At 43.5% G+C, this 22,057-nt stretch overlaps 1 protein-coding gene across 3 annotated transcripts in view; it reads right to left on the bottom strand.

Moving 5' to 3' along the window:
• Nucleotides 1-22,057, bottom strand: part of CDK14 (cyclin dependent kinase 14) — a 399,726-nt gene that overhangs the window by 167,854 nt on the left and 209,815 nt on the right. The gene's annotated exons all lie outside the window — the stretch shown is intronic.

Raw genomic sequence — 22,057 nt, 5'->3', positions numbered from 1 at the left:
TATGAGGAAAGGTAAGGAAGGATAGATCTGTAAATAGCTGGTTGAATAGTTGCGGCACCATGGGACCATGATCTTAAATCTGGCCACAGATACATCTCTACAGTATATGTCCTCTCTGATTTCTTGTAAATTTCCTCCAAATACTCCAGCTCACACTATCGCATAGATTAGAGCAGCTCAGGACTGACCCTTAGTCTTGCCCATAGGGGGCAGTATTATAGTTTCTAGTGCTATTGAAGTAAAGATATTTAGCTTAGTTGGTCACGTCGACAGCTGATTGGTCTTCAAAACTGACAACCACTTTTCAGAGGCAGGAACATGCGCAGATCAGTTGTCCCTTCCCTTCCTCTGCTAATTCAAAATGCATTAGGGTATGTGCACACGTAGTGACCAAAAACGTCTGAAAATCCAGAGCTGTTTTCAAGGGAAAACAGACCCTGCTTTTCAGACGTTTTTTGACCAACTCGCATTTTTCGCGGCGTTTTTCGCGCCGTTTTCTACGTCCGTTATTGGAGCTGTTTTCATTGGAGTCTATGAGAAAACAGCTCCAAAAACGTCCAAAGAAGTGTCCCGCATATAATGTATATAAGTGTCCTGCATATAATGTATATAAGTGTCCTGCATATAATGTATATAAGTGTCCCGCATATAATGTATATAAGTGTCCTGCATATAATGTATATAAGTGTCCCGCATATAATGTATAGAAGTGTCCCGCATATAATGTATATAAGTGTCCCGCATATAATGTATATAAGTGTCCCGCATATAATGTATATAAGTGTCCCACATATAATGTATATAAGTGTCCCGCATATAATGTATATAAGTGTCCCGCATATAATGTATATAAGTGTCCCGCATATAATGTATAGAAGTGTCCTGCATATAATGTATAGAAGTGTCCTGCATATAATGTATATAAGGTGTCCCGCATATAATGTATACAAGTGCCCTGCATATAATGTATACAAGTGTCCTGCATATAATGTATACAAGTGTCCCGCATATAATGTATAGAAGTGTCCTGCATATAATGTATATAAGTGTCCCGCATATAATGTATATAAGTGTCCCGCATATAATGTATAGAAGTGTCCCGCATATAATGTATATAAGTGTCCCGCATATAATGTATATAAGTGTCCCGCATATAATGTATATAAGTGTCCCGCATATAATGTATATAAGTGTCCCGCATATAATGTATAGAAGTGCCCTGCATATAATGTATAGAAGTGTCCTGCATATAATGTATATAAGGTGTCCCGCATATAATGTATACAAGTGCCCTGCATATAATGTATAGAAGTGTCCCGCATATAATGTATATAAGTGTCCCGCATATAATGCATAGAAGTGTCCCGCATATAATGCATAGAAGTGTCCCGCATATAATGTATAGAAGTGTCCCGCATATAATGTATATAAGTGCCCCGCATATAATGTATATAAGTGCCCCGCATATAATGTATATAAGTGCCCTGCATATAATGTATATAAGTGCCCTGCATATAATGTATATAAGTGCCCTGCATATAATGTATAGAAGTGTCCCGCATATAATGTATATAAGTGCCCTGCATATAATGTATATAAGTGTCCCGCATATAATGTATATAAGTGTCCTGCATATAATGTATATAAGTGTCCTGCATATAATGTATATAAGTGTCCCGCATATAATGTATATAAGTGTCCCGCATATAATGTATATAAGTGTCCTGCATATAATGTATAGAAGTGCCCTGCATATAATGTATATAAGTGTCCTGCATATAATGTATATAAGTGTCCTGCATATAATGTATATAAGTGTCCTGCATATAATGTATATAAGTGTCCTGCATATAATGTATATAAGTGTCCTGCATATAATGTATATAAGTGTCCTGCATATAATGTATATAAGTGTCCCGCATATAATGCATAGAAGTGTCCCGCATATAATGTATAGAAGTGTCCCGCATATAATGTATATAAGTGCCCCGCATATAATGTATATAAGTGCCCCGCATATAATGTATATAAGTGCCCTGCATATAATGTATATAAGTGCCCTGCATATAATGTATATAAGTGCCCTGCATATAATGTATAGAAGTGTCCCGCATATAATGTATATAAGTGTCCCGCATATAATGTATAGAAGTGTCCCGCATATAATGTATATAAGTGTCCCGCATATAATGTATATAAGTGCCCTGCATATAATGTATATAAGTGTCCCGCATATAATGTATATAAGTGTCCTGCATATAATGTATATAAGTGTCCTGCATATAATGTATATAAGTGTCCCGCATATAATGTATAGAAGTGTCCCGCATATAATGTATATAAGTGTCCTGCATATAATGTATATAAGTGCCCTGCATATAATGTATATAAGTGTCCCGCATATAATGTATATAAGTGTCCTGCATATAATGTATATAAGTGTCCTGCATATAATGTATACAAGTGTCCTGCATATAATGTATATAAGTGTCCTGCACTTCTTTTGACGAGGCTGTATTTTTACGCGTCGTCGTTTGACAGCTGTCAAACGACGACGCGTAAATAACAGGTCGTCTGCACAGTACGTCGGCAAACCCATTCAAATGAATGGGCAGATGTTTGCCGACGTATTGTAGCCCTATTTTCAGACGTAAAACGAGGCATAATACGCCTCGTTTACGTCTGAAAATAGGTCGTGTGAACCCAGCCTTATTCAGCAGGGGGCGGCAGTGAGTACAGCTTAGGAGAAAGCTACTCCCAGGATAAAGAGATTAGGCCTGAGGCGATTCCCTGTGATGCGATCATAAGGGGGGTCCCCCTTCTCATTTACCCTTTGAATGCCATGATCAGCTTTGATTGCTGTATTCAAGCGGATAATGGAGGAGATGAGAGGTTTCTTTGATCTCCGCAGTTAGAGCAGGGCTGCTGCTGTGTATTACAGCCATGTCCCCGCTCCTGATCGTGCGGGAAAAGCGATCAGCATGATGTGATGCGGCCGGCGCTGCACTAATGAGCGGCAGGCACTGAAGACAGAGAACATGGGGGTGTTTTGCAGTGCGCCCGCCATGATCTCGGTCTTCAGGGCCGGCCGCATCACATCATGCCAGTGACTACATAGTATCAAAATGCATGAATTCACGGTATTGAACCGTTTGAGGGTGCACGGCATCGAAATTTCGATGTATCGTGCAGCCCTAATACACAGCTTAGTATCCGCTGCAAAAAATTATAATTTTACTGTGCAATCCCTCTACAAGGTCATTAATAAATATACAAGGTCATTAATAAATAGAATTGATGCACACTGCCAGAAATTTCACTTCAGCCCCAGAGAAGGAGAAAGATGGGCGACACCCCAGGACTGGAGAAGGAAATCCGGGTAAACGCGCCCGGCACTCTGTATGGTGTGACATGTGGCCGGCACTCTGTATGGTGTGACATGTGGCCGGCACTCTGTATGGTGTGTCATGTGGCCGGCACTCTGTATGGTGTGACATGTGGCCGGCACTCTGTATGGTGTGACATGTGGCCGGCACTCTGTATGGTGTGACATGTGCCCGGCACTCTGTATGGTGTGACATGTGCCCGGCACTCTGTATGGTGTGACATGTGCCCGGCACTCTGTATGGTGTGACATGTGGCCGGCACTCTGTATGGTGCGACATGTGGCCGGCACTCTGTATGGTGTGACATGTGCCCGGCACTCTGTATGGTGTGACATGTGGCCGGCACTCTGTATGGTGTGACATGTGCCCGGCACTCTGTATGGTGTGACATGTGGCCGGCACTCTGTATGGTGTGACATGTGCCCGGCACTCTGTATGGTGTGACATGTGCCCAGCACTCTGTATGGTGGTGCGGACACTGTATTTTGGGGGGTTTGTGGCTATTACTGTATGAGTTGCTGTTACTTCATTTTCACCCTGTAGCGGATATTTTTTCAGGGGGTCCTAAAAGCACCTACAATGGAAGAACACAAAAATTCCCTGTGGTGCACTGTGTGCCCCGCGGATGAGAATCCAAGTTTCGTCTGTATAAAGGAAATATCTGCGTATGATATAATTATACCAGATATATTCAACAAACAAATGGATTACATCTACAACCTGCGAGATACACATTCCGGCTTCTCTCCAGCTGTAAGATATTTATAAAGTGCTGAGGGACTCTAAATTATTATAATTATCACCTATTTTCCGTAAAGTGTTATACTGATGACACTTAATACTAGACCTAGAGGGTATGTTCACAGCTTATTTTCAGCCATTTTTTGGGCCGTAAACGCCCCGAAAAACTGCAGAAAATATGGGGGCCGAACACCTCCAAACATCTGCCCATTGATTTCAATGGGAAATATGGCGTTCCGTTCCCACGGGGCGTTTTTTACGCGGCCGTTTTTCAAAACGGCACGTAAAAATAGTGCACGTCACTTCTTGAGCTGTTTTTCATTGGGTCAATAGTAAAACAGCTCCAAAAACGGCCGTAAAAACCGCATAAAAAAACGCTTGATGCATAAAAAACGGCTGTAAACGAGAGGCTGTTTTCCCTTGAAAACAGCTCCGTATTTTGCAGCCGTTTTTTGTTAAGCGTGTGAACATACCCTCACAAGTAACTATGGACGTATGCAATACACTCAAGCTACCACAAGAGGGCAGCACAGGACAGCTACTATCTCAAAGTCCAAAATCACTGGAAACCATTCAAAATAAACCTGTATTGAAACTATAAAATTTTTAATAAAAAAAATAATATGTATCAGACGATTAAAAAAAGTGAAACTTAAGGATTGTTCTCATTGCCCAACATATAATAGCTTAATTGTAAAGCTCAACGCTCTATTAGTGCACGTGCAGCTCGCTCCCGTCCATTGAACTAATACAATACCTATTGATTTTGGCGATCTTCTAATAATGGAATTATCATAGAGAATCAGAATAGCGGAACCCCCCCCCCATTCCAGGAGTCCAGCAATGTGACCCCTTTAAATATAAACTTCGGATATATGAAAGTATGGTTTTACCACAATATAAAAGGGAAATGCAGCGCAGGAATAGTACAAAGCTGCCTCAGATAACCGTGCGCTGCCGCCTGCCAATGTTTTTGCATTTTGGATTACGAATTAAATAAAATCAGATGTACAGCCAGCAGTGAAACAGTTAATCCGCTACCAGAACATATTATTTAGTGCGGCCCCTATTAGAGACGAGTGGCTGACAGTGGCGGGGGTCCAGACCCCACAGAGAACTGGGACAAAGCTGGATTCCAAAATTCCTTTGTTCTGTTTGGGAATTTTTCAGCTCAAAGAATTTTCTATATCAATATAACAGCGACTGAGTCGTTACCATGTGTCAGAACAGTGGAGAATGGTAAGGAAGGCAGAGCTTTATATTAACTGAATTATTATGGTTGGCACTCAGTTTACTGATGTAGCAGAGTTAAATTTCTTATTGTACTTTGGGGTTGCATTATTTCTGTGTCATGAGAAATATTTCATAAACTTGGCATCAGTTGTATCAAATAATAAACTCCTCTTTCCTACATCTGAAAATAAGGACTGGGCCCCGCTGCATCGGTAACGGACAACTCGGCCCCGCTGCGTCGGCAACGGACAACTCAGCCCCGCTGCGTCGGCAACAGAGTACTCGGCCCCGCTGCATCAGCAACAGAGGACTCGGCCCCGCTGCATCGGCAACGGAGAACTCGGCCCCGCTGCATCTGCAAAAACAACTGTACGTCAGCTGCAACTAAGAACTCAACTCGGCTAAATTCATATAAGAGATTCAGAACATCTGTAAACGAGAACCAGGGCCGTAACTCCATCTGGAGCGGAGAACACAACTCTACTACATATACACGTGAGAACTCAGCTCTGCTACATCTGAAACTGAGAACTCATTTCCGGTTGTCTCACTTCTCAGGAGTCCAATCTTCCAGCCGTTGGCAACGAAGGTTAAAATATTTATGCTCAAACAAAGTATACAAAGCAGCCCATCAAAATCATTATATATCCACGACACCCATCATTTACCCTAGACACACCACTCCACGACACCCATCATTTACCCTAGACACACCACAGGGGGCGGAGCATGACAAGGACACAAAGAAAACGAAAAAGAATCCTTGTGCCATGCCCCGCCCCCTTAAGGCCCTGCCCTAGTCCTAACACAATGTATCAAAGTGTTCCTTTAAATTGGAGCGGTGGTTGAACTCTCTGACATCAGAGATAGTGTCTCCCCCATCAGTAATATAGGTATTCCCGGATAATGATGCTACAGATGTAGCCAAGTTTATCTGGACTCTGATAACTTGCTGCAGCGTGATATCACACAACAAATGCCATTGAAAAGTCATTGAAAAAGTCGTAAAAGTTTCTTATTACTGTGCATTTAATGCATTAAGAGTCAAGATAAAGAGGACTACATCTGTACATATTCAGTGACTATACCATAAGTCTGCTAGGATGGGGCTGAGCCGTCTCTTCCATTTTCTTTAACCTTCCAGCACAAAAAGTAATAAAATGCCAATCTCCCTGCCATCCCCATCCTAGATAATAATAGATATGACAGTGCGGTGGAGAGAAAAGGTTACAGCGGCTGCGTGTCACCTCATACTAAATGAAATATTAATCATAAGAATTGTAGAATCCGCCGCTGACCCGCAGACCGCACGCTCTGTGTGAATGCCAGCCTAGCCGCCTAACCCTGAAGAAATGCTGCGGTGAAGAAACAGCTTCTAGATCACACAGCTGCCAGGACGACTTCTCCTGCTGGTCATGCACAATACATGAGAAGAGAAGAATTCATGTAGAGGGTAGAGAGACGGTTAAAGCAGAACTCCGCTTATTACAATACATTAATGACACACTTGTAAGATGACAATATGGCATGAACTAACAGTGATCTATATCATATTGTTTTGCATCTAGTGAGATCCCATGATGCATCATCCCAAATCATTGTATTTCCCTCCGCAGGAAGAGCTGGTTTGGAGGTAGACTATGGTCAACCTTACAGTGAATGTCCACCCTTGACTACCATTTTGTTTATTTTATCTAAACTGATTTCAAAAATATATCTTTATAGTAGTCAGAGCTCAGTTTTTCGGATACAGAGCTCCAAATCATAGACATAAATCTAAAAGAGAACATTCAGGCTACCTGTGGCCACCACTAGAGGGTGCTCATTGCATACCATTTATACATTAAACTGAATAAGAAGAAGTATGCAGTGAGCTCCCTCTAGTGGTGGCCACAGGTAGCCAGAATGCTGTCTTTTAGATTTAGGTCTATGCAGGAGATTTGGAGCTCTGTATCAGAAAATAAGTAAGGAAATACTAAAAAATTAATCAGCACAATCTATTATCAAATACCCTATTACAGAAGGCTGAGTTATTAGATGTGAGGGTCCTCATACCAAACCTATAAGCCAACTCCAAATATATTAAAGAGGCCCTGTCACCACATTATAAGTGCCCTATCTCCTACATAATCCGATTGGCGCTGTAATGTAGGTAACGGCAGAATTTTTATTTAGAAAAACGATCATTTTTCACCAAGTTATGAGCGATTTTAGCTTTATGCTAATGACTTTCTTAATGCCCAACTGGGCGTGTTTTTACTATTGACCAATCAGTGACCAGAGTCATACACTTCTCTCCATTCATTTACACAGCATATAGTGATCCTGCGTTGTTTACTCTGTGCAGCCACATACACACACATTAATGTTACTGAAGTGTCTTGAGAGTGAATAGACTTCACTACCAGCCAGGACGGGATGTCTATTCACAATCCCGACACTTCGGTAACGTTTGTGTGGGACTTACAGCACAACAAGCGTGATCTCGCGAGACTACGCTTGCTGTGTTGGAAGTTACGTGTAACTATTGCTGCGACACTGTCCAATCAGCTACGGACAGTATCACAGCAAGAGCTGGAGAGAGGAAAGCTTGCGCGCGCGCACGCTCTCACTCTTCAGCTCTCGGCAGACGAGGACAAGACTGTGACTTCTTGCAAGAGATCACACAGTTTTGTACTTGTCTGCCAAACTGGCATGCGCGCTCTCCTCTCTCCAGCTCTTACACTGTCCGTAGCAGAGACACGCCCCATTGCCAGTTCGGCAGACAAGTACAAGACTGTGTGATCTCTCGCGAGTCTGGTCCTTGTCTGCCAAGAGCTGAAGAGTGGGAGCGTGCGTGCGCACACGCTCTCCTCTCTCCAGCTCTTGCTGTGATACTGTCCGTAGCGGATTGGACAGTGTCACAGCCATAGTAACACGCCCCCTTGCCATTACACGCCCCATTGACAGTTCAGGGGGTTATTTAAATATCGGGCGCCAAATATAACAGCACCGATATCTAAATAACGGAGGAGAGTAGAAAAAATAATGTAAAGTGCTCCAGGGTTTGTGCAGCCCTCCCCATTACATGCTGCACATGTATGGGCAGGTGAAATGTTCTCTTGAAGGCCTGGATTTTGAACCAAACGCAGGAGCGGACACAGAAGAAAAGGAGATGATCAGTCTTTTTTTTTTTTTTTTACTTTTCCTTACTTTTGGATCCACTTCTGGCTTTGGCTAAAAAAAACTGAGCCAAAAACTGCACCAAAATGGTGTGTGTGATCCTGGCCTTAAAGTCAGTTCGTAAGAAATTGTACGTTACATAAAACCATCATAAACCATGAACCACTTGGTCATCTGTAGGAAGAAATGCTTCCTCTATCGGAGAATACATCGACTCCCTGAAGATATTGATGGAGTAATGGAGCGTCCAGATATTTTTCGAACAGGACGTAGACGGCCAATCTCTTAAGAAGAACGATGTGCGGTGAAGAAAAATCAACCCGATATTATTTACTACAAACCCTGTGCAGTCTACTTTGGGCACTTTAGTACTATGAGTGCCAGCAATGAGTGGTGCCATAACCATCTTAGTCATCTGCATTAAAAAATACTCCCTCTGCTGGATATATTACACACTAGCAGAGCTACCCGGTCTATTTGTTTGTGTGTGTGTGTGTGGTTAAAAACTTTGTTTCCAACTGCTACGCCTCAGTCTGTTGGGGAGTTTCAGCAGCTCGCTGTTGGCTGTGACATATCTTGTCAGCCTGGAGACGGGTTTGGGTCTGCTGAGAGGTTTCAGCAGCTCAGGCAGCAGCCACGCGCTTTGCCGCAGAAGTCTTTCGTCCAAGTGCAGGGTTACTTTTTGGAGGCATGACTGGTATGAAAGAGTTTAAAATAAATGAGTATGCTCAAATCCAGTATAGGTACAGTCCGTTCATGGCGAGTAACACGTCAAGTAAAGAAAAATGGCGTAAAACTGTGAGTGAGACTAAAGGCCCTATTACATAGGCCAATTTTGGCCGATGCAGCGAATGCCAATCATCGAGATATCGTTGATCAGTGCTCGTTTGCTCCTGTCACATGGAGCTATGGATGGGGACGAGGCGTCCCCATACATGATCATCATGTCGGCAGCGCATCTCCCGGTTTGCACACCAAGATGTGCTGCCGACAAAGATAATATTTAACTTTTTCAAAATGATACGATCAGCAGATGAATGAGCGTTTGATCGTTCATCTGCTGATCGCTGCCCTGTTTACACAGGGCAATTATCGGCAAGGAGCGTTCTACGAATGCTTGTCTGCCCGATAATCGCCCAGTGTGAAACCCCCTTAAGAATGAAGGACCTGCGAGGTTCTATTGGTGAATACGGGTCATCTGATGTGATATGGAGGAAGGTCCTTGATGTGGAAGCCAGTGGTGCCATATTTGCTTTGGTGAATATGTCGCGAATAGTAGGTCCTAGAGAGCTGGAACCCAGTCTAAAACCTTCGGAAGGGCCCGATTTATTTATGTGCCAAATTTGGAGCCAATCGCTTGTAAAACATGAGGCATTGTTATAATAAGACAAACTCAAAAATACACAATGTGAATCTCCATTAAAAAAACAAAAAACTATTTAGTTTTTGCCCATAGACCTCCCACCCCCACAATATTATTTGCTTCGGTTCCAGTGCTGCTCATGAACCACTTGGTCAAAAAAGCTCTCCTGGATATTGCAGGATACTGAAAGTAAATAGGGTAGGTTAATCGTTGTATATAGCACATGCCACCAAACAATGGAAGCGCTAAACAGGGGCTGGACAATGTGTAGGCATAGTAGGCGTCAGCCTGGGCAGCAATTTTCTGCCTTTTTTGTTTTACCAGACAGTTTTCCTGTATAAATATGCAAAATAGCTCTGGAGATGGAAGAAAACGGTCTCTCTAGTGCCACCGGACATTGCCCTTTAGACTCCCTACCAGCTTGATCTCCACAAGGAGAATCACTACCATCTAAGAGCTGCTCTAAAGAGATCTCACTCAGCAAACCAGAACCCCACTCTATGCTGAGGAGGAGCAACAACTCCGAAAAAGTTCTGTCTACAGATGGGCTTGTCTGGTTTGGTTATCAGCCCATTATGTTTCAAGTTTCTATAAAGGGTCGGACATTGACTTACAGGGTAGTCACCTATAGGTGGCACTAGAGAGACAGTTTTCTTTCTTCTTGAGGAGAACTATTTAGCATACTTTTCCCAGGACGCATTGCTCTTAAGACTCCCTAGCAGCTGGATCTAGGAGAATCAGTAGCTTTCAAGACCTGAATTACGGCTCGTCCACACGTAAGAGAATTGCTGCAGAAAGTAGCAGGATTTCTGCTGCAGCAAATACGCACCTTTCCGGTGTTGTCGACTGCAGAAAATGTGGCGTATTTTGCTGCGTTTTTCACAATGTTGGGAGATGGTGACATCTCCTCTGAAAAATGCAGCAATTGTGTCCACTTTCCGTAGCAGGAATGGACATGCTGTGGGCCGAAAAATACGCACCGCAGGTCAATTTATAAAATCGGAAATTTTATGCAGCGTGGGGATAAGATTTGCTAAATCTCACCACTTTGCTGCTTCTGTATTCTGCTACGTATTTTCCGTACGCAATTCCGGACGGAAAATATGCAGCAATTTCACTACGTGTGGACGAACCCTTCACAAGAACACTAGGAATTGGTGGGGGCATTGGGACAATTAATTGAATGTCTATTCGACAGCTATCGTGCTGAACTTTAGGGACCAAGTGTGGTTGGGGATACATTCACACATTTTTGGAAGCTAGGTATGCCATAATGTGGGGGGGGGGGATCTTTTTTTTTATTTTTAAATTATGCCTCAATATTAGCAGACTCAACTGTATGAAATGTTCTACAGGACGGACAGAGAATTTTGCCACATAAGACAAGTAGACCCTAGCTGCCACCCTGATGAACCTACAGAACAGAGACCAGTGCCGAAACAGTCACACAATCGGATGCGTGACATTATCTACAAAAATCTTGACAACCCGAGTACAAAATCATGTGTTTCCATCTAAAACTCTACATCAGTAAAGAAAGTTTAGACTTTCGGGAATCCACCACACATCTCTGCGTCTTTTAGATTGGAGATAAATAGGAGAGGTCACCGGCTCACGGAGCTTTGTCACCTCGAAATAAAAGAGCTGCCGGAATATAATAAAATGGAACAATTGTGACTCCATCACAGTATATTTTGCTTGCAACAATAAACTCAAATCTTCACAATCCTCCTCGTTGCTCATCTCTCAGCCCTTTATCCCGTGCTCGGCTTATCAGTCTTGATTGGAAGAAAATGACACAGAATTGGATAGATGGATGCGTCTCATTGCTGAATGCATGCGAAAAAAAGATTCATTTAAGACTGGGTCAAGACGTCCTCATACACCAAGAGAGACCTATTCAGCTGCCAAATGTTGTAGATTATCTACAAATTGCACCTTTTTTCTGCCTATTAGCAGACGGACGCTATTTTTTTCCCCCTCAATTTTGAGATGTTGGGATATAAGCTGTGAATTTTTTGGATTCATCTAAAAAAGTTCAGTAATTTTTCTGCTCAGTACCTACAGGAGTTTTCAGGTTACTTTCAGATTTTTATTTTTGAAAACAAAAATGAAAAAAATTTGCAAGAAAAAAAAAAAAAAAAGATTATATTATATGAAAAAACCCAAAAACATTTCCTCCCAAAAAACAAAAATGATGAAACCTTGGAGGTGTTTTCCTCTTGCATGAGGAATTTGAATATTCCATTTTGTCAGTTTTGAGTTATCTTCTTCACTATAGTGCCCAAAGGATTGTCACCTAGCTTTCTACAGACCCTGAAGTTAAATGTTCCCTGTTATGAGTAAGGGCTCATGCACATAGCCGTATTATGGCTCCATTTTGTACTGAGACCTAATAGGGCGGCCACAGATGACCATGGGGACTCTAATGTATCTCCATAAACTTCTGATTATACACTTTTTTTTTTTTTGTCTGAAAAAAATCATGGTATGCTCGATCAGACTTCATATGTATGGAGGTATTCTCACCCAGAATAACATCTCTGAACACAGGCAGTGCGACGGCGGCTGTATGGCAGGGCACGGATCGTGTGCCTTTAGACTGCACATTTATCACATAAGGGTGGTCTCATGTCAGTCTTCTCTTAGTCACTCCGGGGTATTAGAGATCCAAAAACATCTCTACATGTTTGTTGTTCCATCGGGTCTTTTAATTCCCAGCTTGTTACAATCATTGTCCGGAGATGGACGCGGTAATTGTCAGGCGCGTCAACCAGTTTCAGTGTCAGCGCTCTGAAGTTTACATTTGCTGATCCTTTGTGTCTAGACTATCGTTACTGCTCCATGAACCCAATTCCATATAGGTCTATAGAGTACTGCTGGGAAAATATTTAACATTTCATTTTGTCTATGTAGAATTTGCAGTGACGATGACACAAAGTAGGTAATATGACCATACAATCTATAGATACTTTGCTCCCGAGAAGCTGACCTCTGTAAATAACGGTTTGTGGATGGGTCGAAGTTATTACTTTGTATAGATTCTCCTAGAAAATTATTTCAGGTGACTTCAAGACCACAGAATGTGTGTGAAAATGGATATATAATAGAGTCGTCTTGGTCTCCTGGTCCTCTCAGCCTACAAAACTTGTATAAAAACATCAGCATGGTTCCCGCTCTGTCAGTCCATGTAAGTGCCCTCCCGTTTACAAGCACAGCCCACGCTATGCGGGAATGGCCATTGCTCCCACACCAATGAGTACTGGTCATTTTATTTCTACAATGGCGTCATTAATTAAGAAGGAAGGTCCAGGCATGGCTCTACCAAAACATTTCCTATTACTATAACTGCAGACTTCAGTGGAGCTCCCATCCTAAAGCAGACCCCTTGATGAAACACAGGGTAGACAGCAGTTTTTATATATAAAATGTGGCACATAGTGACATAGTGAATAAAAAGAGACAGCTCCCTTCGTATAACGCCTAATGCACATGACCGTGTGTGCCATCCGAGCTCCACCCGTGATCCGTGGAAAGATAGGACATGTCCTATATTTCCACGACTGAGAGTCGAGATCGTTTTGACTAACCTGATTCACCTGCTAAACTGAAGGCGCCTGTGAAAACTATCAGGTACCACTCTGATGCCGTGAAAAATCCCCCGAGTTGCACTCGGTCGTGTGCAACTGGCTAAGTCAACTCGGTTGAGTGAAGTGTTTTAGGGGGTTAAACTTTTGATATCAGATTTTGTAAGACTGGTCATTTTTTGAGGAATGCAGCTAGCCATTATAGCCGCCCTCCCAGGAATTAACATGTTGGGCGCAGTATTTTACCAACATCTACCAAATCCAGGACCCTACCTCCGGTTTGTGACACACTGTACTTCCTGGTGCAAGAAAAAAAGTTTTATGTACACGGCACTTCTGTACAACTCATGGATTCCTATTGAACGTGACAATTGTATGAATGGCTCCAAAAGTTATCACTTAGTATCCACCTTATTTTACACTTTTGGGAGCCGACATCCTGAAATTTTTGATGGAGTGAAACTAAAAGTTTTACGTCGCATACAACTGAAATTCTTTTTTTTTTTTTTTTTAACGAACAGCCTGGAATAAGTGCTGAGATATTATTAACATTTTTATAAAGTAGAAACTATTCAATGGCGTTAAACCATCTGGAGAGTCAGCACTTCTCTACAATAGTTCGAGATCATATACATATCTGCACTGCCATCATACTGATACACCTATCCACGTGTCGAGTAACTTAAAGGAACACTCCATAAGATAATGAGAAATTGTGTCTGTATGTATTCTGGAACTGAATATTGTATTCGGCTTGGTGTCAGGTCTATGAATTAAGTGATCATTTATCCTCCGTGTAAAAGAATCCATGGACCAGGAAACATATGGCCACCATAACATATGTAGTTAGCGTGCAGCAGATGCTTAGGATAGACCACATACTGTGCTTTTACAGTACTATACATTCAACTACTGTTCTGGAATAGCCGGAAAATTAAGCGTCTCAGACGCCGGAGGCAAACAAAGTACTACATGGTAAAATAATACAAGGACATCATCCAATAATGTGCCAAGTTCTAGGACCTGGAAAGCCCAGTGTGTTTGTTGGTCATTCATGGTCCAACTATTTAAAGGGGTATTCCCATCTTAGACATTTATGACATATACAGAGGCGGCAGGACCCGCGCCTATTGGAAGAATGGGGGTCCCTGTTCCCCATCTTGCCTGGGAATGTGGCTGTTGCATCCAGGTGAAGAATGAAAGGAGGAAAGGTAGCAGTGCATGTGCGTGGCTCTCTATCTCTCTATGTTCACTTCTATGGGAGTTACAGAAATACCCAAACATGCTTGCTTGGCTATTTCCATAACGTAGGCCTAGTTCACATCACGTTTTGGGCCCTAGCGTGTACTCCAGGAAAGCTCCCAATGTATGTGCTAAACGTGTCCATAGGGCTCCATCAGCCCGTCAGGATACGTCAGTATACCTTTTTTATGAACGACGGAATAGTGTAGTAGTCTACCTTAGAAGAAACCCTAAATTAACATGCTACAAACCCTAGGACTCCATATGAATAGAGGAACCCCATGCATATCGCAGTGCTAGCGGTTACATCAGGAGTCCCGAGAAGAGTATAAGGTAGCGCTCAGTACAGGGATTCTGGCCCTGGGGCAGTTTCTGACATCACTGTCCGTGATAGTGATTTTAGGAGCTTCCTCAGGGCCGGAGTCACTGGCCAGAGTGCTTCTGATGCTCTGGCCGGAGATTCCGGCGTTGTAAGCCCATGACATCACTGTTTATATATGGACAGTGAGGGTTCAGGTGACGTATCCCATTGTATGCCTATACAGTGGGACACGTTGCAGCTTTCCATCAGAGGTCGAATAGAAGGTAAAAAAACGTTATGTGAACATGGAAGGGAATGGAGAGAGCCGTACACATGCATGGCCACCTCTCCATTCATTCTTCGCCTGGGTGCAGCAGTTGGCGACCACTTACCAGGCGGGATGGGGGTTGGTGGACCCCTGTTCTCCACATAGGTGGGATCCACACCAATCAAACATTTAAAGGTATATCCTGTGTAAATAAATTAACTGTCTGAGATGGGAATACCAGTCTAAAAAAAATATTGTCTACAAATATGATTAAAATAAATATTTCGCAAAGCTGTAACATGATTTCATTGGCCTATTAATATTTAAAAGCGCAAGTCCAGTCCTCCAAGCTTCTCCTATGCATATAATTATCCATGGGGGGCAGTATTGCAGTTGTTTATACAGGTGTAGAGAAGATGTTTACTTACTTGGTTAGGGCAACCACTGAATAGCAAGTAATTAAAGTTTCACATGCCTTCCCCCATTAAAGTGCATTACTTAGCAGGGGGTAACAAAGCACAGGAGAAAACTCTTGCAGGGCAAAAATGAAATTTTTGCTTCATCTTGGCATGATGGGGGGGGGGGGATATTGAAAATAAAAACGGTACTTCGCAAGAACAAAATACCATACGCATGAAGCTGAATTTTGGTGAATTTTTGTGTACTGCCTTTTTCAGGGCTTTCTAGGCTCCCTTAAAGTGAATGAATCAACCCCCCAAAAAAATCCTAATTAAAACCAAATAGTGAAACAATATTTTTTTATTGTAGATTTTTTTATTCTGTTTTCTGCACATGATTATTGGGCCAGCCATCTTACCTGAGCTGCTGTTAGCTGCTTTTAGAGATATGCTTTACAGCAGCCACATGGACCATAAAAACCTATGAACAGGAGGGGACCATAGAATTTGACAGGAGAGTTTTTTTTAAGCATGTTCTGGGACTTGTGCAGAGATCATTGTGCCGAGTGGGAGAAGAGGGGATCTGTGTCCATCACCTATTGTCAATGGTGGATCCTGTGTTATCTAAATATATGTATGTGTTACTTTTCATTGTAATCCTGCCTGTGATGATAATGAGATGTATGCTGAGAAGTGATCTCTACAGAACAGGAAGGGTCAGTCTATTATGAATGGTGGATCCTGTGTTATCTATATATAGGCGTTACCGGTCCATGTAATCCTGCCAGTGATGATAATGAGATGTCTGCTGAGACGTGATCTCTACAGGACAGGAAGGGTCAGTCTATTATGAATGGTGGATCCTGTGTTATCTATATATAGGTGTGACCTCTGGGTGATTTATTATGAATGGTGGATCCTGTGTTTTATATATATATATATATATATATATATATATATATATATATATATATATATATATATATATATTTTTTTTTTTTTTTTTATTTATTTTTTTTATTGTCTTTCGGCGCCCCACCCCATCATAAAAAAAATGCCCCAGAAAAAAGTATAATGCCCCCCCCACGGTATAATGCCCCATTAGTGCCCCTATACAGTATAATGATAATATTTAGTTATATAATATATTATAACCCTTTCAAGGACAAGTATTTTTTCCTCTACTTGTGCCGACACAGTATAACGCCACCTAAGTGCCACACACTATATTGCCCCCTGTAGTGCTCCTACACAGTATAATGTCCACTTAGTGACGCCCACACAGTATAATGCCCACACAGTATAATGCCCCCTCCCCTGGCTGCCACAAACAGCCCCCCCTTGTAGATAGTGCCCCACTGTAGATTGTGCCATACAGTCTCCCTGTAGACAGTACCATAATCCCCCACCTCCTCCTTGTAGACCGTGTCATACAGCTCCCCTACCTCCCCCTTGTAGACCGTGCCCCCCAAACAAACAAAAATGTACTCACCTAGTGTGACCGTACCTACAAGGGGGCTGTGTGGCACTACCTACAAGGGAGCTGTGTGGCACTACCTACAAGGGAGCATCTGTGAGTGGCGGGCTGATGGTTATTTTATTGGGGCTGATGGTCATTTTACGGTGAGTGAGAGGCTGATGGTCATTTTACTGTGAGTGGGGGGCTGATGGTCATTTTACTGTGAATGGCGGGCTGATGGTCATTTTACTATGATTGGGGGGGCTGAATTTTTTTCCAGGGGTGCCTCGAGTCCGAAATGTTTGGGAAACACTGTACTAGGCTACAGTATCACGCTGGCCTACACAAGGATCCCGCCATCGGCATTGTGGAGCAGCACAGTTGGTCGTGGAATTTATGGACAGTAACGTCAGGGGCTTCTCCTGGAGTGGAATCCCCAGTCACAGCATCGGCAACACTGTGGACGGGGATTCCGTTCAGGAGTTGCCCCTGATGTCACTGTCCATATATGGACAGAGACATCAAAAGCTATGTCTAGGAGGGGAATCCACGGCCACACGGGGATTCCGCTCCTTCAGGGCGCTAGTAGATAGCAGAGCAGGAAGATACCTCCCTGCTCTGCTATAGTGTTCAATAGTATTTGCGTCCTTAGGAATGTGGTGTCGCTACCACTGTAGCAGCCACAGCGGCTGCTAGCGGCGCCGCCGGCCATGGCGGGGCCTGCCCGACAGGCGGCACGGGCACCCTCATGCCTGGGGTGGAAAGGCAGCTGCTGAGTCGCCGGGCCCGGGCATTTCTGATACACAAGCAGGGGAAGGGAGCCAGTGCAGCGCCCCCTTTCATCCACTGGATTGATGCACCCTGTGCAATGGCACAGGTCGCACACCCCTAAGGCCGGCCCTGATGCTAATGAAATGTGTGCTGAGAAGTGATCTCTACAGAACAGGAAGGATCAGTCTATTATGAATGGTTGATCCTGTCTATATATAGGTGTTACCTGTAATAGTATTCCTGCCTGTGATGATGAGACTGCTGAAAAGTGATCTCTACCAAATAGGAAATGTCAGTGTATTATGAGGCTCAGACGCCAAAGTGAAACTTGTGACATGTCAGGATTATTTTTTAACATAGATATGGACATAAAAAAACGTAAAGAAAATCACCCAGAAATATGTTTAACTTAAAAACTTAATTTAAACAATAGGTAATTTTCCGATGACACGTTCTTTTCAAAAATGCCAACTAAAACGAGCAAATAAAGGGACAGCAACAGTAGCTTATATAGCTTATACAGCATTGGCAATGGGACTCCCAAATACAGTGCCATCTACATGCCCCCCTACAGGGGAATAGCTATTGGGGATGTAGAGAAAGCAGTCACACCTGCGCCCTGGTGCCTGAGGGGGCTCAATGGTCCCTCTGCTACACAAGAAGCCACCAGTATTCTCTGATCTACCACATAATATGACTGCTACACTCTACTCATACTGTAACTACCAACCTCATGCGCCCCATACACAGTGCAGACACATGCCCCTATAAGTGCTCATTCCACCCAGGCCCAGTGGTGGATTATATTATGGGAAGTATAGGCCCAAAGTGCCCATATTATATTCCGCCACTGCATCTCCGTTTCTCCTTTTTTTTTAATAAGCCGTTATCTTTTGGATTAATCCGATAGATAATGTCTGATAATACTTACCGTCCTTGCTCCCGGGTCCTTCATCACGCCCAGGCACCTACACACTGGGTCCTGATGACATCCAGCCTGCGGAGCTGTCTGGAGCGGGAAGGGTAAGTATAAGGAGGAGTCCGGTATTGGGTCTGAATCATTTTTCTTGTCTTGTCTGGGGTCTGAATTTATTTAGGGGTCTGGTCTGGGGTCAGGATTAATTTAGGGATCTGGTATGGGGTCTGGGTTTATTAGGGGTCTGGTCTAGGGCCTGAATTAATTTTAGGGTCTGATTTCTGAATTAATTTAGGGGTCTGGTCTGGGGTCTTGGTTAGTTTAGGAGCCTGATCTGGGGTTGTAATTTATTAAGGGGTCTTGTGTTGCGGTCTAAATGTATTTGTGTTTGTAAAGAGGATGGGGATGGCTGGAGAAGCGAAGGACCATGTCTTGGCAGGAAATTTGGCATTGGCCAGGAGAAGTCGTCATGGCGGTCCGGGCCGGAGAGGAGAAAAGATAATGACTCCAATCAGAGAAGTCACCTGTGAGTCAATGAATTTATAAAAAGAGCGGACATGTCTGTTATAATAAATACTAGTATTCTCCATGAGATAACAATTCTGGAGCATCTTTTCCTAGAACTCTGTGTTGTGCTGTTACTCTGTTATTTTATCTGGAAATATAAAAATAAGGCCTGGGCTACATAGAGACTTTTTGTAGTGCGACAAATTGATTTCAACTATGAAGCTGCAGCTGCAGTGCGAAGCAATGCACTGAGTTGTAGGTAATCTTGTGGACTAGAGCGGTCACTCAATCCCAGGCCTAATGGACTACTGGGTGTTACCATTCCCCTTGTCGAGAGGAACACATCATGATACTATGAGCAATGATTGGACAGTGTCAGACTGTGTAGGGATATACCCTTTAACAAGGGGAATGGTGACATCCAGTTAATTTATTCAAAGAAGCAGTACAAGGGCATACTCTTTAGGCTGGGTTCACACGACCTATTTTCAGACGTAAACGAGGCGTATTATGCCTTGTTTTACGTCTGAAAAAACGGCTACAATACGTCGGCAAACATCTGCCCATTCATTAGAATGGGTTTGCCGACGTACTGTGCAGACGACCTGTTATTTACGCGTCGTCGTTTGACAGCTGTCAAACGACGGCGCGTAAAAATACAGCCTCGTCAAAAGAAGTGCAGGACACTTATATACATTATATGCAGGGCACTTATATACATTATATGCGGGACACTTCTATACATTATATGCAGGACACTTCTTTGGACGTTTTTGGAGCAGTTTTCTCATAGACTCCAATGAAAACAGCTCCAAAAACGGACGTAAAAAACGCTGCGAAAAACGCGAGTTGCTCAAAAAACGTCTGAAAATTTTTGGTCACTACGTGTGCACATACCCTTAATCAGAATTAAACCTGCAGCACCAAGTTTGGGAAAACGGCCCAGTGCCAATGGTATACCTAATTCACCACTGCCCAAGAAAGCAGAAATGAGACAGAAATCTAGAACGTCCCCTATAAATCCGGAACACTTGAGGGGTTTGGTGAGGTATGACACAAGTGTTTGCACCTACATTAGTATCAAGGGAAGAGGTTGCATACAGGGTACCCAAGACCCAGTGGCGTAACAAGGAAAGACTGGGCCCCATAGCAAACTTTTCACTGGGGCCCCCCTGACCCTGGGTGCCACACAACCCCCACTTGTAGATAGTGCCTCCATGTAGATTCCAACACACAGCCCCCCTGTGGATAGCGCCACACAGCCCCCTCCCTGTAGATCGCGCCATACAGCCCCCTCCCAGTATATAGTGCCATATAGCCTCCTCCCTGTATATAGCGGCATACAGCCCCCTCCCTGTAGATAGCGCCATACAGACCCCCTGTAAATAGCGCCATACAGCCCCCCCCTGTATATAGCACCATGCAGCCCCCCCTGTATATAGCACCATGCAGCCCCCTCCCTGTATATAGCACCATGCAGCCCCCTCCCTGTATATAGCACCATACAGCCCCCTGTATATAGCACCATACAGCCCCCTGTAGATAATGCCATACAGCCCCAACCCCCCCCAAAAAAAAAAAAAGAACGGCCTGTAGTGCATGGTTTGTCCCACAAAATACACCTATCACCTATCCACAGGATAGGGGATACATGTGTGATCGCTGGGACCCCTAGCGATAAGGGGACCGAAAGTCTCGCAAAGTTCGCCAGGAGAAACTTCAGACTACCAGGGTCTGTGTCCGGCAGCTCAATAAAATTTAAAGGAGCGCAGGTCACGCATGCGCACAAGCGTGACCGGCGCTTCATTCATCGTCCGAGGTTTCTCATGGAGAACTTTGGGGGACTTTCGGTCCCCCGTTCTCCTTATCGCTGGGGGTCCCAGCGATCACACATGTATCCCCTATCCTGTGGATAGGCGATACGTGTATTTTGCAGGACCAACCCCTTTAATGGCAGAGCGGGAGATACCTCCCTGCTCTGCCGTAGTGTTCAATGGCCTTGCGCTGTAGTAGCCATAGCGGCTGCTAGCGGAGTTTCTGGTCATGGGGCGCCCGTGCCACGGGCCCCGTAGCAGCCGCTACTGCTGCTACACCAGTAGTTACGCCACTGCCAAGAGCAATACGAAAATATATCCTACAAATAACTAGATTTTATAATTTCGCAGACAAATAATATCTTTTATGTATATATGCTGCATGCAAACACAGGGAAAGCTAAAACGTTTCCCACACAAAATACGATGGGACCATTGATGGGAAGTAATTGTGAGCGGAGCAATGTATAATTTATAATGACAGATCATTTGTTAAATGTGCACTTATCCGCCAAGGAAAGCACCACAGTTGGTGAACCTGGCAATGTGTGGGTGATATTAAATGCTTTTATACTATGAATTCTTATATTCTACATGTTATCATGCAGAGCCCAATTGATTCCCTTTTGTATTTGCAAAATCAATACAAAAATAAGCAAAAATACAATTTACAACATCCTGATGTATAACAGTATATGGGCCCCTTGACTTCCATCTGGCAACTTGATAATAGCGGGGTGCTAGTCAAATAACCACCGTATGGCTCTCCAGAGCATCCTTCACCGGTGTGCCAATCCGCCAGTAATTAACATGAACGGGAATGTGTGTATTCCCTTACATGTGATCTAATAGACAGTAGGGAGCACTATTCTAGTGGCCCCTTTGCCTGCAGGGCCCATGTGCAGCTGC

This window comes from Rhinoderma darwinii, chromosome 5 (genome assembly GCF_050947455.1).
Source record: "Rhinoderma darwinii isolate aRhiDar2 chromosome 5, aRhiDar2.hap1, whole genome shotgun sequence".
Lineage (NCBI taxonomy): Eukaryota > Metazoa > Chordata > Amphibia > Anura > Rhinodermatidae > Rhinoderma > Rhinoderma darwinii.
Note: the sequence above shows the minus strand (reverse complement) of the source record. Positions and strands in the feature narration are given on the sequence as shown.